At 35.2% G+C, this 27,524-nt stretch overlaps 1 pseudogene; it reads left to right on the top strand.

Annotated features, from left to right (window-relative positions):
* The first annotated feature begins 9,906 nt into the window (after positions 1-9,906).
* Positions 9,907-10,276, top strand: LOC116866887 (annotated as a pseudogene).
* Positions 10,277-27,524: the final 17,248 nt, after the last annotated feature.

The following is a 27,524-nucleotide window of genomic DNA, read 5'->3' as shown; positions in this document are numbered from 1 at the left end:
AACTCTTCAAAGTAAATTCAACAGATTCAGTATTCTGTGACAACAGTTTCACTAGACTCAATGACTATTTATCTTCACTATAAACACAAAAATAGAATTTTTATCCATTTTAGGGTCATAAAATACTGTTGAAATGGGGAAAATACTGAACAATGTGAAGATTGGGGAAGAGGTTATGTAAAGTATAATTTTTAGGCTTAATGAAAATCTTCTTTTAAAGTTCTGCTCCCTATACATTCACATATGCATATATAAATAAATATACATTACAACTTGTTTTTTATGAGGTTTTATTTAGCTATAGCAGCCAGGATCAAACAGTATAAAGAAGTATAATGACAGATGACTGATACTCAGTTACAAAAGTTTTATCAGTTTTATTAGTCAACAAAACAAAGCCATTGACATTATTAAGGGAATAAGGTGTTTATCATAGAAATGAGAACTTACACAAATGTGGCAAAGTTAAAGACAGGTTTCAGAGCAGGAAGTCAGAGCATCAGAAAAAATCACTGGTGTGAGGCAATGCTGTGAGTAGGTGCTTAACAGTTTACTGGAAAAGCTCCAAAGCTATGGGTATCTGGTAGTCCAGTGTATCCAGGAACAGTTTCATGATGTGGTCTGAGAAAGCTGTTACTTTTAAGGAAACTGCAGTGTAATATTCGATCATCAGCTCGCATTGCCATTGGATGGTGGGGCCAGTCATCTGCTTTTGTGTCACCCTGTCTGTACATCACAATCTTCTAAGAGTAATGGCTTCCTCTTCATTTTTGCCATCTACACCTTGTATATGTGTCTGCTTTGGCCAACTCTAACTCCAAACCACATAGGGAAGAGTACTTGAGAAAACAGAGCTACTAGAAGTGAGTTATATAAGTGATTCAGAACTAAAGTATAAGCTCCACTACATTCTCCTTCCAAAAACAAAAACAAAAACAAAAACAAAAACAAAAACAAAACAAACCTGAATAGAAAAAGTGAGAAGAATCTAGCTTTTTTATGAAATAAAATCTTTATGAAACAAAACAATTTTTGGCATACAAAGATTAAGTTTATCATGTAGTCATAAGAATTTTGATTTTAAATGCCAGTATCTCTTCCATAAACTAATTTTGATTTTAAATATCAGTATCTCTTCCATAAACTACAGATAATTAATTCATTAACCATTTTTATCATTTTTTCTTTCAATTATTATTTTCTCCTTTTTTTTAATTTTTTTAATTTATTTTCAGAGTAACAGTATTCATTGTTTTTGCACCACACCCAGTGCTCCATGCAATACGTGCCCTCTCCAATACCCACCACGTGGTTCCCCCAACCTCCCATTCCCCGCCGCTTCAAACCCCTCAGGTTGTTTTTCAGAGTCCATAGTCTCTCATTGTTCACCTCCCCTTCCAATTTCCCTCAACTCCCTTCTCCTCTCTAACTCCCCTTGTCCTCCATGCTATTTGTTATGCTCCACAAATAAGGGAAACCATATGATAATTGACTCTCTCTGCTTGACTTATTTCACTCAGCATAATCTCTTCCAGTCCCGTCCATGTTGCTACAAAAGTTGGGTATTCATCCTTTCTGATGGAGGCATAATACTCCATAGTGTATATGGACCACATCTTCCTTACCTATTCGTCCGTTGAGGGGCATCTTGGTTCTTTCCACAGTTTGGCGACCGTGGCCATTGCTGCTATAAACATTGGGGTACAGATGGCCCTTCTTTTCACTACATCTGTATCTTTGGGGTAAATACCCAGTAGTGCAATTGCAGGGTCATAGGGAAGCTCTATTTTTAATTTCTTGAGGAATCTCCACACTGTTCTCCAAAGTGGCTGCACCAACTTGCATTCCCACCAACAGTGTAAGAGGGTTCCCCTTTCTCCACATCCCCTCCAACACATGTTGTTTCCTGTCTTGCTAATTTTGGCCATTCTAACTGGTGTAAGGTGATATCTCAATGTGGTTTTAATTTGAATCTCCCTGATGGCTAGTGATGATGAACATTTTTTCATGTGTCTGATAGCCATTTGTATGTCTTCATTGGAGAAGTGTCTGTTCATATCTTCTGCCCATTTTTTTATATGATTGTCTGTTTTGTGTGTGTGTTGAGTTTCAGGAGTTCTTTATAGATCCTGGATATCAACCTTTTGTCTGTACTGTCATTTGCAAATATCTTCTCCCATTCTGTGGGTTTCCTCTTTGTTTTGTTGACTGTTTCCTTTGCTGTGCAGAAGCTTTTGACTTTAATGAAGTCCCAAAAGTTCATTTTCGCTTTTGTTTCCTTTGCCTTTGGAGACATATCTTGAAAGAAGTTGCTGTGGCTGATATCAAAGAGATTACTGCCTATGTTCTCCTCTAGGATTCTGATGGATTCCTGTCTTACATTGAGGTATTTTATTCATTTTGAGTTTATCTTTGTGTACGGTGTAAGAGAATGGTCGAGTTTCATTCTTCTACATACAGCTGTCCAGTTTTCCCAGCACCATTTATTGAAGAGACTGTCTTTTTTCCACTGTATATTTTTTTCCTGTCTTGTCAAAGGTTATTTGACCATAGAGTTGAGGGTCCATATCTGGGCTCTCTACTCTGTTCTACTGGTCTATGTGTCTGTTTTTATGCCAGTACCATGCTGTCTTGGTGATCACGGCTTTGTAGTAAAGCTTGAAATCAGGTAACGTGATGCCGCCAGTTTTATTTTTGTTTTTCAACATTTCCTTAGCGATTTTGGGTCTCTTCTGATTCCATATATGCCCCAAATATGGGAGCAGCCAATTACATAAGAAAACTGTTAATCAAGATAAAGAGTCATATTGATATAAATACATTAATAGTAGGAGATCTTAACACACCTCTCTCAGAAATAGATCATCAAAGCAGAAAATCAATAAAGACACAAGAGCATTGAATGACACATTGAACCAGATGGACCTCATAGATATATACAGAACATTCCACCCTAAAACAACAGCATACTCATTCTTCTCAAGTGCACATGGAACCTTCTCAAGAATAGACCACATACTGGGTCACAAATCAGGACTCAACCGATACCAAAAGACTGAGATGATTCTCTGCATATTCTCAGATCACAATGCTTTGAAACTGGAGCTCAATCACAAGGAAAACTTTGGAAAGAACTCAAACACCTGGAAGCTAAAGACCACCTTGCTTAAGAATGCTTGGATCAACCAGGAGATCAAAGAAGAACTGAAACAATTCATGGAAACCAATGAGAATGAAGACACTTTGGTCCAAAACCTATGGGATACAGCAAAGGCAGTCCTAAGGGGGAAATACATAGCCATCCAAGCCTCCCTCAAAAAAATTGAAAAATCCAGAACATAGCAGCTGTCTCTCTACACCTTAAAGAACTGGAGAATCAACAACAAATCAAATGAACTCCACACATAAGGGAAATAATCAAGATCAGAGCGGAGATCAATGAGTTAGAAACCAGAGATACAGTAGAACGTATCAATGAAACTAGAAGCTGGTTTTTTGAAAGAATCAATAAGATCGATAAACCATTGGCCACACTAATTCAAAAGAAAAGAAAGAAAGCCCAAATTCATAAAATTATGAATGAAAAGGGAGAGATCACAACTAACACCAAGGAAGTAGAAACAATCATCAGAAGTTATTATCAACAGTTATATGCCAATAAGCTAAGCAACCTAGATGAAATGGATGCATTCCTGGAAAACTATAAACTCCCAAAATTGAACCAGGAAGAAATCGACAACCTGAATAGACTGATATCTAGTATCAAGATTGAAGCAGTGATGAAAAACCTCCCAAAAAACAAGAGCCCAGGACCTGATGGATTCCCTGGAGAATTCTACCAAACTTTCAAAGAAGAAATAACACCTATTCTCTGAAGCTGTTTCAAAAAATTGAAGCAGAAGGAAAAGTTCCAGATTTTTTCTATGAAGCCTGCATTGCCCTGATCCCCAAACCAGTTAAAGACCCTACCAAAAAGGAGAATTTCAGACCAATATCACTGATGAATATGGATGCTAAGATTCTCAACAAGATCCTAGCAAGCAGGATCCAACAGCATATTAAAAAGATTATCCACCATGACCAGGTGGGATTCATCCCTGGGCTATAAGGATGGTTCAACATTCGAAAATCAATCAATGTGATAGAACAAATTAATAAGAGAAGAGAGAAGATCCACATGGTCCTCTCAACTGATGCAGAAAAAAGCATTTGACAAAATCCAGCATCCATTCCTGATTAAAACGCTTCAAAGTATTTTCTTCTTTTAAGAAATATTTAGGGGCACCTGGGTGGCTCAGTGGGTTAAAGCCTCTGCCTTCGGCTCAGGTCATGATCCCAGGGTCCTGGGATCGAGCCCCACATCGGGCTCTCTGCTCAGTGGGGAGCCTGCTTCCTCCTCTCTCTCTGCCTGCCTCTCTACCTGCTTGTGATCTCTGTCAAATAAATAAGTAAAATCTTTAAAAGTAAATAAATTAATTAATTAATTTAAAAATTTTTTAAAAAAGAAATATTTAGTAAGCACTCAAATGTCAAACATATATAGTGGATACAAGTATGAAGATAAAAACAAATTCTCTTCACAAATTCAAATTACATTCTAGTGGAAAATAAAGAAACACAAATGTAAGTTAATTATAGTGATGTAAAAAGAATAAAACAGGGTAAGGAGTTTGAATATGGAACTGGCTAATTCATCAATCAGTTAAAGAAAGCATCTCAGACAGGACATCTCATCAGAAACCCGCATCAAATGAACAAATGAGTTCTGGAGAAAATGGCAAAGTGAGCACCTCATGCAAAATGAAGAGCAACACTGAAAGTATCAGAGGCAAAGATATGTTTATTGTTTTGAAGAAATAATAAAATGCTAATGTGATGGAATGTGATGAAGAAGAGAGAAATAGGAATACATTAAAAATGGAATCGGAAGGGGCACCTGGGTGGCTCAGTTGGTTCAGTGTCTGCCTTGGGCTCAGGTCATGATCCCAAGATCTTGGAATGGAGCCCCATGTCAGGTTCCCAGCTCAGCAGAGTCTGCCTCTCCCTCTCCCACCCAGCTCCTGCTTGCTCACTCTCTATCTCTCTCTCTCTCTCAAATAAATAAATTTTTTAAAAATGGAATCAGCAAGTGATAAAGGAATTCCAAAAATGGACTATAGGCTTTGGAGGTCATGGTATGACAGAATTATTTTAAAAGACTCAAAATCCTGATTTGCACATAGATATCAAATAATCCGCATAATAAGACTTTAAGGGTCAATGATCCAATTGGATGATACTTTGGCCTATTTTAATGAGGCAGCACATATTCCTTTCTTTTTTCCCTCCAAAGAGAGAAAGTGCACAAAGAGATGAGTTTATAAAAGGTACAAGATATACCACTTCTTATTTTTAAGATAAAAATATTTATTTATTTATTTTTAAGATTTTATTTATTTATTTGACAGACAGAGATCACAAGTAGTCAGAGAGGGAGGCAGAGAGAGAGAGAAGGAAAAGCAGGCTCCCTGCTGAGCAGAGAGCCCAATGTGGGGCTCGATCCCAGTACCCTGGGATCATGACCTGAGCTGAAGGCAGAGGCTCCAACCCACTGAGCCACCCAGGTGCCCCATTTATTTTTAATTTTAGATAATGGCAGTGAAAAAAATATATATCTCTTGCTGTTTATCCCTTCTATGTGAAACACTAGAATAGCAATTCTAACAAGCATGGTCTCTATATTTTGCAATTTTATTCTGAATATAAGGACTAAAAAATAATATTAAAATAGAACCTTGTTAAGGTTTTTACATCTTTGTTACTCAGTAGTAGCTTAATGAAAATTTATTACATTTTAATTAGAACTTTCAGTAGGTGATTGGTTCCTGGACCTCATGAAATAATTTTCACTTTCCCACTGGCTAATTACCCAGGCTAAAATCCATCTTCTACCCTGTGATATTTCAAATATGGTATAAATGATGGAAATGGAAACACTTAAAGTTATTGTCAATTCAGTTGTAGTTATACCAGGCAGAATTGCATAAATTTATCATTAATTCTAGACAATAACATTATTTTAATCTCTGCAGTTTTATGGTTTGCTGATATGCTTAATTGCACAGAGGTTGGCCAGCAGTATAAATTGAAACAGCTATGTTTTTCAGTTGAGACAGCCATGTTAATAAAATTACAAGCTTCTAAAGTATCTTATCAGATTATAGTAATTTAAGCTGTTTTTCCATTTACATGATCATTTCAAAATTTATTACTTTGAACTTTAAAAAGTAATATGTAAAAAAGCTCTCACTTAAGCTTAAAAGAAAGTAACTAATGCCCATTCAGAAACTGTTTTTGATGAGCAGCATTGAAGACAACTCATTCAGAAAGTAGAGGTAGCATTCACTAATGACCTACCTCACTAAAGTTAAAATAGCAGCATAACAATCTATCAAATTCCAAATGATATTATCATCAATCTGAAAATGAAAATGGTGGATATGAGATACAAGTAAATTAAAAATGGCAGATAGGGATAATATATCTAATCATTGTTGCATATCCTAAATTGCTTACTTTGTCAAGGTACAGAATGTGCTGCACAGAAAAATACTTTTCCATAAAAGTATATTAAACCAATTGTTTTAGGTTTCCTTTGCACACACCAATTCCAAATGCTCTAATTAAACTCCCAAATTTGTAGAATCCCCAGAGTTCCTACAAACATATACAATACAAGCAGGCAAAATAGAACAAACCTAGAGTATAAAACATGCACCAATTACCACATTAAAAAAAAAAAAAAACCTAAATCAAAGTCAACTCCTGATGTAAAAGATTGCAAACAAAAATTAAGCTCAATAATTTAAAATGCCATCAAATGAAGTTCATACTGCTGAAACAGAATGAGAATCTCTCTTTCCTTCTTTCTCTCTCTCACACACACATTTTTCACACCAGCTATGAAATAGTTGTGATTTAATCTTCTATTTTTATAAAACAAATTGTGTGCCTAAAATAACAATTAGAAAGATCAAAAAAAATTGACCTACTTAAAAAACAAATCACAGCAAAGCCTTAATTTTCTTAGTATATAAAGATTCCCAAAATTAACAAAACACCAAAATCCAAAGAGAAAAATGGTCAGAGAAGGACAAACAGGTATCAGAAAAGGAAAAATAATAATAAATATTTAAATGAATAATGAAACAAACAAGCAAGTCTTAAATATATGAAAAAACTTGGAGTAAGAATCACTCAATGTTTTTTTTTTTTTCTTCCCTGTCCCCAGGGTCTCTCTGTTAATATGATAATCTCTTAAATTCTTCTTCCAGTTTTCCAGTGTTGATATATTATCTTTATCTCCAATATGGGGCTTTAATAGAACCTGGTTTTATCAAGCAAATCACTAGCCAGTCAATTCATTCTCTCCAATTGTTTCAGGCTCCACCTTGGATACCAAACCTTTCTGTCATAAACACATGCCATTTCTCATAAGGTGCTCTGCCAACTTCTTACACAGTCCTTAATTACTGTTAGGCTAGAGTGCCAGATCTACACTTATCCACTCATCTAAGAACATGCTACTCTTGCTGTATCCTAACATTCTCCTCCACTTAGATTGGTAAGGGAGAGAAGAGAATTACAGAAACAGAATATCTGGGAAAGGAATTTCTGAGTTAATGATAACCTACCCATTTTACTCTCCCCCTTTTCTTGAGAGAAGCCATCCTGGGAGCCCCATGTTCAGGTCTGCTCCTTGGGAGAGAGTTTCTGTGGGAGGGGGCCCTGACCAGTCTACAGCCAGAAAATAATGAGCTTCATTCTGGGCTTCAGCATAAGGACACAGACTCCCTGCGATTATGTTTGTTCATACTTCAATATAAACATTTCCAATGGTATTTGCTGGAGCTGCTGGTCTTGTTTATTAAATGGTTCAAGAAAAATCTGACTGTGCTCTCCTCCCAAAAATTTAATACACACAAATTCTTCTCAAAAGCAAGCATATCCTAAGATAGGCAGACAGTTCTAAAATCAAAAGGATATTCTCATTGTAATTCACAATACTGTTGTGATTTTCTTTGGTCCTAAATTCTCACTCTTGCTTATTTTACACACATTAAAATGAAACTTTCTATAAGAATTATTTCACCTGTGTAATTTTAATGCACAATTTTAACCAGTGAAACATATTTCTCAAGGATGTAAAAATTTTCATATACTTTGTCTTTTAAGGTGCTTTTTCCTTTCAATTTGTCAAAATAGACTATTAGTGTTAACCAAGTTATATCATATTTAAATTAATTCAGACAGCTTAACACATGAATATATTCATATGCAAAGCACATAATAGTCAAATCAAATAGAGAAGTTAATATATGAAGTTTTATAGAAAGGAAATCACAAGGAGTGCAATTTAACCTAATTGAGACTGATTTTAAATCACTTTTATTTTAAAGGTGTTTTTAATCTTTCAAGAATAACTTTTGTCTGTATGAAGTTCAGGGCATTTTGAATATTTTTTCCTTTTCTTTTTTCTTCTTTTCCTTTTCTTGTTATTTTAATCTACTAAGTGGATGAATTTCTGTCTGGCAAGATTTCATTAACTTCTGCTTTGATTAGAAATCATTACAATGTGTAGTATATTCTTTACCTCCTTTGAAAGGACTTCAGTCTCTATTGGTTTAATAAATATGCTAATATATGTTACAAGAGTAAAACTCTAAGTAAGGAGATTAGAGTAAGTTCCATTGTGGAGAAACTATGTTATTTTACTTTTTTTAAGCATACATTAGAAATTCTAAAGTGAAAGGATATCTAGAATTTTTGAATAATCCTTAAGAGTCAATAGCAGCTGTTTTATTACATTTAACAATATCTAACAATTTTTATTGAGTGGCTAGTATGGAAAAATTCTAAGACCACCACTGAAGTTATGTCAAACAAGGCACATACCCTCATGATGCTAGTACCCAAAAACTAAACAATTACAACTGAGTATTATAACTATTCTGATGGTCAGTAGTATGGGGCAGCTTGAAGGGGATTTGAACTATGTATTTACAGAATTTAAACTTTGAGAAAATGATATCTAAGGTAATTCCTTAAGATAAATATGATTCATGCAGGTAATGTATGTGAATATTGGGCCCAAAAAAAGGAAATAATTATATCATAGTTTTCTCTAGAGTATTTATAATCCAATTTTATTGACCATCACTGTTTATTTTCTGTGATTTTCTTATTCATAAATTCTGTTTACTTTTCTTTTTTTATTTTTCTTTTGCCTATTCCATAATAATTTGCTGATGTTATTTATATGCAAAAGGTTATATGCATATTGGTTCAGAGCAAGAGTCTGGACTCCTGAAACATAAATGCTTCTAAATCTCAACTCTGCAATGTGCAATCACTGTGACCTTGAGCATGTTCTTGAGGCTTCAGTTTCCTCATCCCTAAAATAAGATAACCATGTCAATCACACAGGGGAGATGTGATGATAAAGGAGCTAATATGTAGAATGCATAGAAAAAATTATACAAGGTAAGAACTTTATAATTGTTTGCTATTGTATCATTATGAATTACATAACTGATGTTAGTGCAAATCTCTAACAGCTATCTAAAAACTATCAAGCATTCATTGTGTATTTCAATAGCTCCTCCATTGTGTATCTCATTTTCCCAAATTGAAACTCTGTATTTCTAATTACCTTTTCCACTAGCTTGCAGACATGTGACTTAGGTTCTGCCAGTTTGATGCAGCTTCATGAGACCCTGATTCATAAGTAAGTCACATCAAGAAACAAGCCTGGAATAATAGGGCACCAAAGTTGCAATAGCACACAGAAAGAAAGGCAGTGAATTTGTGGGGTTGGCAATAATGGTGGCCTTTGCTTTTCTAGGGATATGTCTAGAGGCATTCTGAATGGTACAGTGTTTGACATACTGTCATATGCCTTCCTACAAAACAGCCTCTAACAAAACTAGGCTGTCACAAACCCTTGGTAGTAGAATTGTTTTCTTTTATATCAAGAGGTTTGAGAAAGCAGCAAAATCTGCACGTGACATGTTTCCAGGCTGACTTCAATGGGTTCATGCTGTAAGAGCTAACGTTCTTGTGAACATGTCTAAAATGAAAAAAAAAAAAACAAAACAAAACAAAAAAAAAACCCTCGTCAGTAGGGCCTATGGTACTTCCATGTGTGCTTAATGTGCCCCTGACCAGAATAAGTGGGTTTTTCCTCACTGAGGAGCAGAAAATTGTGAAAGTGGTAAAGGCACAGCACAGAGTTTAAAAGCTAAGTAATAAAATGAAGCTTATTTTGAGTAATAAAACAATTTAAAAGCTAAAGGTAAAATGAATAATTATGATGGCTCTTTCCATATAGCAACTGAAGCAGTAGGATCAGCAGTATTAGTTAGTTAACCACCTAGTTCTTTGGTGTGGTATGAGAATTGTTGCTGGGACCTTATTAATATTCCTTAATAAACACTTCCTGCCTAAACCTGTGGGAATGTAGTCCATTGACTCAGTGGGGAGAAAGACCAACATAATAATTGACTTCAGGCATGATGATTCAGTCTAGCACTCAAAAAAAAAAAAATGGAAATTTGAAATTGGTCATCTTATCTGATTGAGTTTGAGATCAGAAAAGAAAAATAAAATGCCATCAGAGATGGGTTGTTGGATGCTGGTATTCCGCAGCTTAATGACAAACATTGACTTAGCTTATCACTGTGGTCACCTAGAATAAAATGTGTTTTTAAAGATTTTTATTTATATATTTGACAGAGAGAGTGAGAGAGAGAACAAGCACAAGTAGGCAGAGTATCAGGCAGAAGGAGGAGAAGCAGGCTCTCTGCCAAGCACGGAGTCTGATACAGGGCTGGATCCCAGGACCCTGGGATCGAGATCTGAGCTGAAGTCAGCCACTTAACTGACTGAGCCACCCAGGTGCCCTAAAATGTGTTTGAAAAGTAAGTTTTTCCAAGTGCTCAACATCATTCAGAATCAGGGAAATACAAATCAAAACCACAGTGAGATACCACCTCACACCAGTCAGAATGGCTAAAATTAACAAGTTGGGAAATGACAGATGTTGGCAAGGATGCAGAGAAAGGAGAACCCTCCTACACTGTTGGTGGGAATGCAAGCTGGTTCAGCCTCTCTGGAAAACAGTATGGAGTTTCCTTAAAAAGTTGAAAATAGAACTACCCTACGACCCAGCAAGGTATGTACCTTAGGTATTTACCTAACGATATAAATGTAGTGATCTGAAGGGGCACATGCTCCTGAATGTTTACAGCAGCAAAGTCCACAATAGACAAACTATGGAAATAACCTAGATGTTCATCAACAGATGAATGGATAAAGATGTGGTATGTGTGTGTGTGTGTGTGTGTGTGTGTGTGTGTATATATACATACACACATACCCACACAATGGAATACTATGCAGCCATCAAAAAAACCCCAAAATCTTGCCATTTGCAATGATGTCGATGGAACTAGAGGGTATTATGCTAATTGAAATAAGTCAATCAGAGAAAGACAATTATCATATGATCTTTCTGATATGAGGAATTTGAGAGGCAGGGTGGAGGGTCATGGTGGGTAGAGAGGGAAAAAAATGAAACAAGATGGGATCAGGAGGGAGACAAACCATAAGAGACCCTTAATCTCATGAAACAAACTGAGGGTTGCTGGGGGGTGGGAAGGGTAGGGATAGGGTAGCTGGGTTATGGACACTGGGGAGGGTATGTGCTATGGTGAGTGCTGTGAAGTGTGTAGTCCTGATGATTCACAGACCTGTACCTCTGTGGCAAATAATACATTATGTGTTAATTTTAAAAAGTAAGTTTTTCCTTGCACAGTGAACAAAACCATCAACAAATTAAAAAGGCTATCTACTGAATGGAAAAAGATAGTTGCAAATGATATAGCTGCTAAGGGATTAATATCTGAAATATATAAAGAAGTTACACAGGTCAATACCAAATAATCCAATAAAAAATAGGCAGAGGACCTGAATACACATTTTTCCAAAGATGACATATAGATGCCCAACAGACACATGGACAGATGTTCAACACCACTCATCATCAGGGAAATGCAAATTAAACCCACAGTGAGATATCAACTCACACCTGTCAGAATGGCTAAAATCAAAAAGACAAGAAATACCAAGTTTTGGTGAGGATGTGGAGAAAAAGGAACCCTCATGTATTGTTGGTTGGAATGCAAAGTGGTGCAGCCACTATAGAAAACAGTACAGAGATAACTCAAAAAATTAAAAATAGAAATACTATATGATCCAGTAATTCCTCTACTGTATATTTACCCGAAGAAAATGAAAGCAGTAATTTGAAAAGATATATGCCTCTGTGTTGATTGCAGCATTATCTACAATAGCTGGGATGTGGAAGCTACCTAGGTGTCCATTGATGGATAAATGAGTATTACGTGTGATGAAATATTACTAAGCCATAGAGAGTAATGAACTCTTGACATAAGCAACAACACAGATGGAACCCAGAGTGTATGATGCTAAATTAAATAAGTCAGTCAAAAAAAGGCAAATACCATTTGAATTCATTTATATATGGAATTTAAGAAACAAAACAAGGGCGCCTGGGTGGCTCAGTGGCTTAAGCCTCTGCCTTCGGCTCAGGTCATGATCTCAGGGTCCTGGGATCGAGCCCCGCATTGGGCTCTCTGCTCTGTGGTGAGCCTGCTTTCCCCTCTCTCTGCCTGCCTCTCTGCCTACTTGTGATCTCTCTCTCTCTCTCTCTGTCAAATAAATAAATAAAAATCTTAAAAAAAAAAAAAGAAACAAAACAAATACTGGCTCTGTCAGTAGAGCATGTGACTCTTGATCTCAGAGTTGTGAGATTGAGCCCAATGCTGGGTATAGAGATTACTTAAAAATAAAGTCTTTAGGGAAAAAAATGAACAATAAAAAAGAAACAAAGACAAATACAGGGAATAAACTGGTGGTTGACAGAGGGGAAACAGGTGGAGAGATGAATAATATGGATAAAGATTAAGAGTACAGTGATGAGCACCAAGAATTGCATGGAATTGTTGAATTGCTATATTGTACACTTAAAATTAATATAACATTTTATGTTCATTATACTTCAATTAAAAAAACTAAAAGAGTAGTTTCTGGGTGATATTCCAAAAAATGGTAAGCCTGAAAGAGTTCAGGGATTACTATTTACACCATTTTAATGTGTATCAAAAATACCAGGGCTCTTTCATATGTAGGCGGTTTCTAGCACTGCTGGAGAGTTTAAAAAATAATTTAACAGCTCAAAGTTTGAAATTCTTATTTCAACCATTATCAGATAACCAAAAGATTCATATGATATGCTTTTAAAATGTTTTCTGTTATTTAGCAACAGGGCTGTTTAACAACACAGAAACTGAAGCTGTTATTACTAAATTTCACTATAGGCGGAATCCACAGTGTTGGGCTTCCTTCTTCACGCATTTACTCATCCAACAGGTATTTGTAGCCAACCATGTGAAAGGCACTAGCACAGGTGTTGCATTATAGGAACTAGAAATAAAGTCTCTACCTTCAAGGATCTCACATTCTATTTAGGGAAAAAGAAAATAAACAGATATAAAATAGAAGATGTCAACTGAAAAAAAAAAAAAAGCTGGTCTAAAGAAACTGGAAAGTGATGGGGTGGTATTTTGCAGAAAATGACTAGGGAATGCCCTGTGACAGTCTGGGCTCTTCAAAGGCGGTCATCAGATGGGTCATATGAGCAAGTGATTTATTGAGGAAAATGCCTGGATCAAGGAGCAGAGCCAAAGAAGGTAGAGTGAGAACACAACCACCTTATAATAGAAAGGAAGAAAACTGGGGTGCCTGGGTGGCTCAGTTGATAGCATTTACCTTCAGCTCAGATCATGATCCCAGGGTCCTGGGATCGAGCCCTGCATTGCACCCCCTGCTCAGCGGGAAGCCTGCTTCTCCTTCTCCCACTCCCCCTGCTTGTGTTCCCTCACTCACTGTGTATCTATCAAATAAATAACTAAAATCTTAAAAAAAAAAAAAAGGAAGCAAGAAAACTGAATATGTAGAATCTCAGACTTCACTGAAGTTTTAAACAAATTTTGACAAGATTGTTTCCAAGCCAAAGTCACCTATTTCAAGGAGTTTCCCATTCTACAGGAATGGACTAGCCTTAGTTACTCCCATTATAGGCATTTATTAACTAAGAGGAATCCTTAGGAAGCACAGTTTTGATTCAACATGATAGTGGACCTGGTTGGGAGCATCAGTCTTGCTTCCAAGGGCACAAAAGCTTAGCACCATTTTTTCATGTCTACCACATCCCTGATAAGAAAGTATTAGCAAAGAGAGCCTGGAGGAAGTTAGTCATCAACTAACAGAAAATGACTTCGTGATAGTTTGGGTATTACTTTGTGTTTTAACTTAAGTATTTATTAGTTTAATTATCATTCATTCTTTCATATACTATTTATAGAGCTAATTTGACAAACAGATCAATAAAAGACTAGCCCAAAAATTTTAAAAACTCAACTTTATTGTTGCTGCGCTTCTACTGGCATAAGGAAATACCAGACATTTTCTTCCTAATGTTGTCTCACCTCCTTTGACATACACTCTATTTGCTAATGCGTTCAAAGTATTCCTACAAAACTTCACAAGTAGAGAAAATTTAAATCCTATTTTTTTCTCAAAAAAACATTTGTTTTAAATGAAAGTAAATACTTTCAGTAATATAAATACAATAGTTGCTTCTCTGTGGCTATGCTTTTAGAGAAGATAAATTTATTTTTAAAAAAAATCTGTGGATTTTCTCTACCGAATAACAAATGAAACATATGACCATATTTTTCCATGTAGAATAAAGCCTTTTGAATATTTTGGACAAATTTTTACTTTATTTGTTATCTAATATCAGTTATATTCTATCAGTATGATAGAAACACAGAATTGCAACCTTGCTATATAAATACTGTCGTTTCTTTCTATGGTTGAGAGATCACTAAAATGAGTTAACTTGAACTTTTCTCAGTATTTTTATAACCTAAAGGTCCCCATACCCTTCTGTTAATTCTTGCTTCCTAGCTCTTTGAAACTGAAATTTTGGCTGCATGTGAAACATATTAAGGCAGTTATTAATAAGAACAATCAGGCCAGGGGTCCCTGGGTGGCTCTATCATTGACTCTTGGCTTTAGCTCAGGTCATGACATCAGTCAGGGTCCAGAGATGGAGACCTGCAGCAGGCTCACTGCTCAATGGGGAGTCTGCTTGAGATTCTCTCCTCTCTCTCTCTCTCTCCCTCTGCCCCTCCCCTGCCTCACATAGTCATGCTTTCTCTCCCCCCTCTCTCTCAAATAAATGAAGCCTTAAAAAAAATCAAACCAAAAAATAGTTTTCTCTTCTTTTAATATCTAATGCCCTTTGGGGACCTTATTCCTTTGTTTAAAGATAAAATAAAGTGGAACTATTAGTTTCCCCATCTTTTCCTAACTAGAGAAACTGGCATGTGGTCAAACTAGGTAGATTATTGCATTAAAGCAAATGTTTTTATCTCAAAAAAAGGCAATGATAAAATTTTAATTAATAATAAAATAAAACCATTTAGTTATCAAAGCAAGCTTTCTTAAAAAACAAACAAACAAACAAAAACTGTACCTGAATATCCCTTAGGCATAACTATTGACTGGTTCTCTCTATACACATTTTTATTCTGATAATCTCAGGATTGCCAGTGATAACAGATCTGTGCTCTAACAAAATTATAGTTGATACTTAGTGTTCTCCATCAACAGTAAATGAACTAGAAAGATAAATCCAAAGAGGCATAAAACACTTTGCTTTCAACACAAAGAAAATCAATACTAATCTGATCTAGTCAAGAAGTAAAAGCACATGTTATTTATCATTCAACTCTCTTTTCAAATTACCCTTTCCAGACATAAGGTTTTTGACACTGTCATTTGATGATTATGTTCAGTTAGATGAAAGAAGAATGACACATTGGACAGGTTCATTCCCAAACTAGTGATTTTTTAAAACGACTGTATTTTAAAGAAAGTTCAACTTAATAAAAAAGAGTCTCCAAGAATATCCACCACACGCAATGTCAGTAACAGTAGTCCTCTCCAGATTATTGATCCGTTGATGTAAACATTGACTAAACAACTACTGTATGCAAACATGATTATAGGTGCCAGGATTACAGCAGTGATACAGCAGATAATTCCATGTTCATGCAGAGCTTATATCTTGATGTTTTTTGGTCCTGACCTTCTAAGGTCACTTAAATCCCACTTGGTCATGTTGCCCTCATTCTTGAATCCCTCTTTCTTACTGCTAAAAGGGCCATATTAGTGCTCAGAGACTCTTATTCTGGAATTTTGAACATTCTGAAAACACATTAATCAGTTTCACCACAAAGCCCTAGATTTCAAACTACATTTATTTTGCAACACTGATGAAGCTTCTTTTACTTATTATTAGTTGACTTTGTATTGTATTCCAATAAACTGTTAATGTAAACATTTCCAGGCTTCTCTAATTCCCATCCTTACACAATCCCATCTTCATCAATAGATGATATATCCTGCTCAGAATAAAGACTAGAAATTGGGAAGACAAGTTGTTTGTGCCTTCTTCGATTTCTTTCAGCAAAGTCTTAGTTTTCATTTACACAGATCTTTTACTTCCTTGGTTAAATTTATTCCTAAGTATTTTATTGTTTTTGATGCTATTATGATTGGGATAGTTTCTTTATTCCTTCTTTTGGTGCTTCATAATTAAGGTAAGGGAATGCTACTGATTTCTGTGGGTTGGTTTTATAAGCTGCCACATCGATTCATTCCAATGGTTTTTTTAATGACTCTGGGACTTTTCTATATATAAGATTATGTTGTCAGCAAATAGTAAGAGTATTCCTTTTTTCTTCCTGATTTGGATGCCTTTTATTTCTTTGTCTTGCCTGATTCCTCTAGCTGGGATTCCAATAGTATATTGAAATAAATTGGTGAGAAGGGGCAACTTTGTCTTATTCCTGATCTCAGAGGAAATCTTTTTTCAGTGTTTCTCCTTTAAGTAGGATTTTAGCTGTAGGTTTACCATATATCCTCTTTATTATTTTGAGATATATTCACTCTATACCCAGTCTGATAGGAGCCTTTATTATGAAAGTATGTTGCATGTTGTTGTCGAATGTTTTTTCTGCACCTTTTGAGATTATTATGTGATTTTTATTTTCTTGTTTTATTGCTGTGATGAGTTACATTTATTGATTTGTATGTGCTGAATCATCTTTGCATCCCAGAGATAAATTCCACTTGGTCATGTTGTATAATACCTTCAATGTGTTCTTGAATCCAGTTTGCTACTATTTTGTTAAAAGTTTTTGTTTTATTTATTAAGAATACTGTTTTATAGTTTCCTTATGTTATCCTCTCTGGTTTTAATATCAAGGTAATACTGGCTTTGTAGAATGAGTTTAGAAATGGTACCTCTTCTGTGATGTTTTTTGAAAGAGTTTGAGGAGGATTGGTGTTGATTCTTCTTCAAATATTTCATAGAATTCACCAATGGGACCATCTTACCATATAGTTGCCTGTGTTGAGAGCTTTTTCATTACTGACAATCTTTTGACTCATTACTGGTCTAGTTTGTTCAGATTTTTTATTTCTTCCTGATTCATTCTTGGCCAGTTGTATGTTTCTAAAAATGTATCCATTTTTTTTAGGTTACATAATTTGTTGGCATGTAATTTTTCATAGTGGTCTCATAATTCTCTGTATTTCTGTAGTTTCCATTGCTATGTCTCCTCTTTTATCTTTAATTTTATGCATATGACTTGTCAATTTGTCTGTCTTTTTAAAGAACCATTTTCTAGTTTTGTTTATCCAGTCTTTTGTTTTTGTGATCCATATTTATTTCTGCTCTGATTTTTATTGTTTTCTTCCTTCTAACTTTAGACTTAATCTGTTCTTCCTTTTCTAGTTCCTTGAAATGTAAAGTTAGGTTGCTTATTTGAGATCTTTTTAATTTCCTAAAATGTGTTCCTCTTATATCATAATATCTGTTCTTTTTCTAGTTCCTTGAAATGTGAAGTTATGTTGCTTATTTGAGATCTTTTTTAATTTCCTAATATATGTGTTTATTGATATAAACTTTCATCTCATAACTGCTCTGTGTCTCCCAAATTTGGCAAGTTGTATTTTCATTTTCAGTTGTTTCAATATGCTTTATTTACCTGTTGATTTCTTCTTTGATCTGTTTGATGTCTTTTTTGATCCACTGATCAAGTGTGTTGTTTATCTTCCACATATTTGCAAATCTATTCATTTTCCTCTTGTTGATTTTTAATTTTATCCCACTGTGGTCAAAGAAGATAGTTGGTATGATTTCTGTCTTCTTAAATTTGCTAAGATTAGTTTTGTGGCCTATTAAATGATCTATCCTGGAGAATGTTGCATGTGCATTTGAGAAGGATGTGTATTCATTTGGTTGCTGGTGGATGGAATTTATGCATATATATTCCTGTTTAGTTCACTTTTCAAAAGTGTGGTTCAATTCCAACATTTCCTTGTTGATTTTCTGTCTGGACACTCTGTTGCTCATAGTGGAGTGCTGAAGTCCTCTATTATTATTGTTATTTCCCCTATTTCTCCCTTAAGATCTATTAATGTTTGCTCAATATGTTTTAGTGCTCAGATGTTGGGAACACATGTATTTATCTATCTTCTTGGTGTATTGACCCCTTTATCATTATATAATGACCCTCTTTGTTTCTTGCTGCCATTTTTGACTTGAAATCTATTTTGTCTAAGTATAGCTATACCTGCTTTCCTTTGATTACCAAGTGGTTGGAGTATATTCCACACCTTTAAGTCTATGTTTTTCTTTGGAGTTGAGTCTCTTGAAGGCAGTATGTAATTAGGCCTGTTTATCAATCTATACAGCCACTCTATGCTTTTTTGATTAATGAGTTCAACTCATTGATGTTTAGGATGATAATTGGTATATGAGGACTTACTATTGACATTTTTCTTTTGTTTTCTGGTTGTCTTGTATATTTCTTTGTTTCTTTTTCTTTTTGTCCCTGTTTATCTTTTTAGATTGGTGGTTTTCTATGATGATTTGTTCAGTTTCCTCTTTCTTTTTTTTTAATTTTTTTTTTTTTAATTTATTTGACAGACAGAGATCACAAGTAGGCAGAGAGAGAGGAAGGAAAGCAGGCTCCCTGCTAAGCAGAGAGCCAGATGAGGGGCTTGATCCCAGGACCCTGGGATCATGACCCGAGCCGAAAGTAGAGGCTTTAACCCACTGAGCCACCCAGGCACCCCCAGTTTCCTCTTTCTTATGCTTTGTAGCTTTGCTCTAGATTTTTTGTTTTGTGGTTATCATGACGTTAGTATAAAATGTTTCATAGATCAAATAGTCCCTTTTTTGCAGGTAGAAACTTATCTTTTATTTGCCTATATAGGTCTCATCATTTTCTTCCTCCCCTTTTATATTTTTGTTGTCACAAATTATCCTTTTTAATTCTGTGAGTTTCTTACCAAACTGGAGTAGCCATAGATATTTTTAATGCTTTTTCCCCCTTTAACCTTTCTGTTGTAATTGTTTAACACCCTGTTCTGAAGGAGCTGCAGTTTTCTGGTTCTGTTTGTCTATCACCTTACTCAAAGTCTTGTGTCATTTCGGGCTTTTGTTTTTTGTTTTTTTTTTCAGGTAGAAGAGCTCCTTTCAACATTTCTAAGGTCTAGTAGTGGTGAACTACCTCAGCTTTTGTTTGTCTAAGAAAAGTTTAATTTCTTGTTCATATCTGAAGAATAACTTTGCTTCATAGAGTATTCTTTGTTGCCGAGTCTTATCTTTCTGTACTTTGGATACATCATTCTACTCTCTTGTTCCAGCCTACAGAGCTTTTGCTGAGAAATCTGCTGATAGTCTAATGGGAATTTCTTGGTAGGTTACTATCTTTTTCTTTTCTTTTATTTTTATTTATTTTTTTTTAAATCCTGGCTGCCTTTAGGATTCTTTCTTTATCATTGACTTTTGACAACTTTATTATAATGTGTCTTGGAGAGGGTCTTTACACTGAGATAGTAAGTGATCTATTAGCTTCATGGACTTGTAGGTCTAGTTCTTTCCCAAGTTTCTGAAGTTCTCAGTTTTTATTTCCTTAATAACCTCTCCAACCCCTTCTCCTTCTGGTATACCCATTGTTTGTATATAGGTTCTCATAATAGAGTCTGATTGCTCTTGTAGGATTTCTTCACTTTTAAAAATCTTGGTTCTCTCTCCTTTTCCACTTGAATCATTTCTAGATTTCTATCCTACAGTTCATTTTTTCCCCTTCCATGTGATCTGCTCTATATTCCCAATGCTTTCTAATGTGCTATTCATCTGAGTTCTTCAGCTCCAAAATTTCTATTTGGCTCTTTTTCATAATTTCAATCTCTTTGGTAAAGTAATCCTTCTTTACATTTATTTTATTCCTGAAATTTCCTGAAGCTCCTTGAATTCTTTTATAAAAATATTTTGAATCCTCAGATCTCAACCTTCTCTGATTTGAATTTGGTTGCTGGAGAACTGTTATTTCATTTTTGTGATAGATCTTACCATGATTTTTCATGGTGTTTGATGATGTACCTCTGAGAGTGCATTTGAAACAGTAAACACCTTTTTTTATTAAGGTAAAGTTCTGTTTGATTTCAACAGTTCAGGAGGGTCGGAATTAGAAGCCTTTCTTTTGTTTTCCAGCAGGTGATGCTACAGCACAAGTTTTTGGTTTCTCTTCCCTGCCGTGGACCAGAGGTTCTGTTTGGGAGTGGTCTCTTTCTGTCCTCCACCCCTCTGCCAGAGGGCTTACTGGTCGTCCTTTGTGCCTTTGGGGTTACCAGTGCCGCTGCCACTTCTCCCTTGGTTCTTGTGCTTCCTTCAGTTCAACCACATCTACAAGGTGCAATCCACCCATCTGCAGAAACACAGATGTATGAATCTCAGCCTAGTATATTATACAGAGGAAATTTTGTAGGTTATGAATGTTCCATTGGTTACAAATTAAAAAGGAGAGAACAAAGGAAGGACTCGTGCTGTCATGATGCTGATATCACTCCTCATTCTTCCTTCTTAATCAATTGGTTTATTTGCTTTTTCAGTAAAACACTCCAGGAAAGTTGTCTATTAAAAGTGGAAACTACCTTGACCTGGAGGAAGACTAGCTCAAATTATTTGTAAAGTTGTTGAGCATCAAGATTCAACATCTTGAATCTGTTTTTTGATTTTCAACATATATGATCCCTATTCTAACAAAATCTTTTTATGAAGATTGAATTGATATAGACATACACACACACATACACACACACACGAGTACATTCTGTAAAAGGTCATAGGACATTAGGGAGGTACTTATGTTTTAGGAAAAAAGGTTTTTATTTTAAACTATGGACTTGCTTCTGTTCTGTGTTCTCTCTACTATTTCACCTGCTAAATTCTAAGTTATTTTGTCTTATTTAATCACATTGAATTCATTACTCACACTTGAGAAGGAATCTGATATAATTTTTAAGGCTCTCTTTAAGAAATTATAATTAAGAAAAGGGTAATTTTTGACTATGGAATTATGATTAAAATTCACATAAGGAAATTATCTTGAAATAATCTGGGAGCTAAGAAGGCAAGATAATACTAACAAAGGAGTTAATTTAGTAAAGGCAGTGATAAGCATGTCAACCAAAAACTCAAGAAAATATTTGCAGATAAACTTCAATCTGACTTTGAATAGTCAACTATTTTGTGCATTTTTCTATGTGAAGCAGGGAGACTAAAAATAAATAAATTTGAATTAGTAATTTTGCCTAAAGGGATGTAGAAGACTTTTAGTCATTACTACTTTACCTTTTAGCTAAATAAACCAGTGCTATTTATTTTCAAAGATATAATCTAGAAAAACAATCTAAAGGATTAATTGTCCTCACTGAACCACAGATAGGAAAACAGCCCTGATTAATTGGAAGTGACATCACTGTTGAAGCGCTTTATGTCATCTTTCTTCCACTTTGAGTGTGTATCCATAACCTAAGACCTAAGGTTAGTCTTTGGTGAAATGATTTCTTTTTAAAGATTTATATATTTGAGAGAGAGAGAGAACACAAGCAGGAGGGAGAGGAGGGGCAGAGAGAGAGAGGAAGAGAGAGAAAAAATCTTCAAGCAGACTCCCCAGCAAGTGTTGAGCCCAACTCAGAGCTTGATTCCGGGACCCTGAGATCATGACCTAAGCTGAAATCAAGACCGAACCACTCAACTCACTGAGCCACCCAGGTGCCCTGGTGAAATGATTTTTTTAAAGCACACATATACTTACTGTTGGGGCCGATTCCATGTTAAAACCTGTTAACCCCCTAGGGCCTGCCTGGGCCTACTTAGCCATAGTGATTCCATGTTGCCTAGGTAGCCATTTTGTTGTTTAATAAATGCCTTAGCAGTTACTGATACTGGTTCCGGGTAACCGTTGCTAAAACACATACCTAAGACAAGGCCATTTTGTTGTTTAATAAACACCTCAGCAGTTACTAGTATTGGTTCCGGGTAACCATTACTAAAACACACAGGAGATATCCAATCAGCCAAAGCCACATACGTAGAGGTCTGTAGTTGCGCCCTATAAAACTAACCTGTAAGACCAAGGGCGGGGGTCGCTCTCTTCGGAGACGGCCCTGGCCGGTCAATCTGACTTCTAATGCTTGGCATAGAATAAGATTTGCATAACTTCCATTTTGTCTCAGTCTCGTTCCTTTGATAATGGACCCAACACTTACATATATCTGTGTGTGAATACACAAACACATCATTTGTAACATGATATTTGTGTATGAAACGTTATTTTTCCAGAACTTTTTTTTCCTTTCTTCCTCAGGCTGTACAGTTGCTGTTTTCTCAAATGGTACTTATTTCCCCTGGATCTTTTTTCTGCTAAATCCATCACCTCCTTTCCATCTCTGATAAAATGCCACATACTCCAACTTCCTTTCTTGACAACCTTATCTAAATAGAAGCCAGACCTAAAGAACAAGTCTAATCTAATTTTTCAGGATAATTTTTCACACAGTTAAAGACAACCAAGTTTTCTCTTTTACCTTCTGGTTCTGTGCATTGTCATCACTCCTGTTAACTGTCTTCTAAATATTTTCCAGTTTATCAGTGTATCTTTTATTTGCCAGTCTGAAGTTAAAAAAAAAAATACATTACCTCTTTCATTCTAAAGGTTGTGTTTTCATTAAAGGACTTTGACTTTTTTTTAATTTTTAAAAAGTTTTTATTTATTTATTTATTTGAGAGAGAGAGACAGAGAGCAAGAAAGAGCAAAAGCAGGGAGGGGTGGGAGAAGGGACTCCCCTCTGAGTAGGGAGCCCAAGATGGGGCTTATCCTAGTACCCTAGGATCAAGACCTGAGCCAAAGGCAGACTGTTAACTGACTGAGCCACCCAGGTGTCCAAGGACTTTGAAATTTTATTAAAATATTTGGCAGCCATCTCTTACTGTTGATTCACCCTAAACTTTTTAGAAATTGAAATATCTAAGTTGTATGTAATGCTATTGACCCACATTATCCTCTTAGATTTTGTAGTTATTTTTTGGAACCCTGGTGTTGGACTCTACATTAATACATATTGAATGTATTATATTTGGCTCATCATTTTCAAATTATTGATATAGTTCTGGTGTTGAACTCTTTAAATTGATGTACTTACTTGTTGATTCCCCCTCAGATGTTTGTTCCAAAATTTCCCGAGTTAATGATACAGATTTCAGTAATGTGTGTGAATGATTTTTGTCCTAGAGGTATGGTTAAACACTTGGAACAATCGGTCCTTAGAGAACAATGACATTTCAAAAATCTAGAGCTACAAACACATAATTCATAATTCAACTAACTAGATTAAGGACCCAGTCTTTGCCAAGGAAACTCTGAAACTACTGTAATCAGCCAAATCAAACTACGTGTTCTGGCTAGCATGCCTCAGTTTTGTTTGCCTGATGACAAAACTTTAAAATTGCCCTCGACCCTCTTCTCACTGACACCCACTTCATACTTTGTTACTAGGGCTCTCGTATATTCTTATGGTTCCAAGTACAAATCATATGGCAATACCAAATTCAAATGTAAGACTCCAGACCTGACTAACTCATACTCACTATCAGATATTCTCTTAAATGTTAATTCTCATAATATAGGACATCTTCATAAACAGAGAATCAATATTCTTTGGGAAACCACCATCTTTAATATTTGTATGTGTATCTAATAGAAACCAACCTTTATCATATCTCACCTTCCTAGGCATAGCAGTGATTCATGCCCTACCAATTAGACTGTCCAATTAGAATTTACGGTGTAGTTACCAGCACAAACAAGGGCTAATTATCCATTTAACATGTGTCTATATCAGTAGACTGTAGTGGCCACAATATTAGAAATTCTGTCTCTTGCTCACCATTGGAACACTAAGATTAATGCAATATCTACCTCAAAATAAGTCTACTTTCTCTTTTACAGTGTACAGTTTTTTTTTTCAGGTTGTTATAATCAAATACCATGGACTAAGTGGCTTGTAAACAACAAAAATGTAATTCTTACAGTTCTGGAGGCTGGGTAGTACAAGTTAAAGGTCTGCTTCCTAGCTCATAAATGGCAATCTTCTTGCTATAACCTCACATGTTGAAAGGTAGGTAGTAAGCTCTCTGTGGCCTCTTTTATAAGGGCACTACAAATGCCCTCATAATCTAGTCACTTAACAAAGCCTCATCTCCAAATACCATCATATTGGAAATTATATTTCAACATATGAATTTGGGGGGAACATAAATAATCAGTGTATAGCTAGAAGAACCCTAATATTAAGCCCTAAAATTCATTAACTCCAACAAAGTTGGGAAACTTAGGGGCTAATTCTCTTACACCGAGAGAAGAGGGACCATTAATTTAGATCCATCATTTTTAAGGGACTCAGAAATTATAGGCATATGAATACACACACACACACACACACACACATGCAAATTATGTCCACTTGGGATCCCCCAGCCAACACTCACATGCAATCCTCATGCTTGCAGCTATGACTTATGCTATTCCAGTTCTAAGGAATACTTCTCTGTAATTCTTGTTCTAAATCCTCATAACAAAATCTAACTACATCTGAGGGTCCCAGGGAGACTGGCAGATGGTGTTACTGTCATTGTGGAGACAAACACTCTTTTGCATTGCAGAGAGGAGTTGTGTGATAGAAGTGCTTAGATAAGATAAAAGACAAATTAATTAACTTGTCACATCCTTCTTCTCACATAGCAAGAATGTAATAAATTCTTGCATAATGAAGTACAGTGTCAAGCATATGCGATTTTGTTTTTTGGTGCTCCAGTTTGTGATACCAGGATATGCACAAGTTAGCACGGTAGCCATAATAATGGCCTGTAGTGGCCAAGGAGGTTTTTCCAATATTAAATAATCCATTTTATTTTTAAATTGATGTGTGTGCATGTGCATCATAAATTAGACATGATGTGCATAAAAAAATGTATTAGGGTTCTCTGGAGAAACAGAACCAAGAGTAGATATACATGACATACATGGATGTGGCAATGAGAAAGACAGGACAAGTATTTGTTATAAGGAATTACCTCATGTTATTATAGAAGCTGACTAGTTCCAATATTCACAGGGTGAATGGCAAGCTGGAGACTCAAGAGAGCTGATGGTAGATTTTGAATCCTAAGCCTGGCACAGGGCCCAGGAAGAGCCAATGTTAAAGTCCCAGCTAGAAGGCAATTAGGCAGAAGGAAGGAATTCTCACTTATTTGGGTGAAGGTCAGCCTTTTTCTTTTACTCAGGCCTTCAACTTAATTAGATGAGGCCTATCCACAATAAAGAGTGCAATTTGCTTCACAGAGTCAACCAGTTTAAGTGTTTCATCCAGAAACACACTTACAGAAACACCCTGAATAATGGACCAAATGTCTGAGCACCCTGTGGCTCAGTCAAGTTGAAAAATAAAATGAACAATCAAAGTGTAATACCATTTTTTACTTTGGTAACATTTTCACTGAACTGTAAAGGGTTTTCTTTTTCCAAAAATACTTAGTAAGATTTAATAAAGATGCCAAAAATTAAATAAAATACTTGTTTTATTTTTTAATTTTTATGTGATTTCATTTATTTAATTATAATTTGTTATTTATTTTTAGTATATGGTTTTAAATACTTTAGAAAAGTATCTGAAAATATAATAATTTCAATTTTATTAACTTCTATATTTAGTTTAGTTTAATTTTTAATTAGATTATAATCAAAATATGAAAATATTAAATAAATACTATGTAAATATTAAATAAAATATTAATTTAATTAATTTAAAATTAATTAATTAATTATAAAATAGTAAACAAATAAATTACATTTATTTTTAAATTCTTTAAATAACTGAGAATGAGGACAACTAAGACTTGGGGAAAAAAGAAACTATGAAAATAAATGCCGGAAAAGAGAAATTCTAAAAGTAAGAAAGAAATTTAAAAAAATCTTTAAAAATGCAGTCTTATTATATTAAAAAAAAAACTAGAAATAATTAAAGTAAGAAGACATATATAAAGTATGACCTATATGAAATTTATGGAGAATAATACCAGGTCTTTATTGGATGAATATTTAATTACTGTCAAAAAAACATGAGAATATAAGTGTACCTTTATATGCACTCAAGTCCCAAGTCCTATGGAAGAAATTTTTCAAAAGAGCTGTCTGCAGATCTAATTAAGTTGTCAGACATTCCACTGCAGAGATTTTAACATCAAAATCAGAATGCCTGAGAGGAATGAAGTGGATGATAGGTGAACAGAAGAGCTTGGGGCCCCTAACAAAGAGACTTCTAGGTGTAAGCGCTATAATTATAACTTAAAACACTAGATAGAAGAAATTGCACAAGGAGACTTTTATGCCTAACCTTAAAATTTATCAAGTTTTGTTTAAGTGACTAAACAGTAAAAATAGTCAAAAATTTGTTGTTATACCAAATTAACTGACTGAATTTGAAAGTAGAGCTTAGGATATTCTTGTTTGAAATACTGAGGTAGGCTCATTCCTATAAAGGGATGGAACAGGACACCTGGGTGTTTCAGTGGGTTAAGCCTCTGCCTTCAGCTCAGGTCTTGATCTCAGGGTCCTGGGATTGAGTCCCGCATCGGGCTCTCTGCTCAGGAGGGAGCCTGCTTCCCCCTCTCTCTGCCTGCCTCTCTGCCTACTTGTGATCTCTGTCAAATAAATAAATAAATTCTTAAAAAAAAAAAAAAAAAAAGGATGGGACATGAAGGGACAACAGTAATAAGAACACATTCATAGTTTCTTACAAAGAAGTAAGAAGTCAGATTTGTGCTTAAGGAGCTTAATTCTAGCATCACACTTTAGGATATATATATATTTAAGATTTTATTTATTTATTTAACAGAAAAAGAGAGAGATCACAAG

The sequence above is a fragment of the Lontra canadensis genome, unplaced genomic scaffold (assembly GCF_010015895.1).
Source record: "Lontra canadensis isolate GAN:19392208 unplaced genomic scaffold, GSC_riverotter_1.0 scaffold1, whole genome shotgun sequence".
Taxonomy (NCBI): Eukaryota; Metazoa; Chordata; class Mammalia; order Carnivora; family Mustelidae; genus Lontra; species Lontra canadensis.
This window is presented reverse-complemented; position numbering and strand designations above follow the sequence as displayed.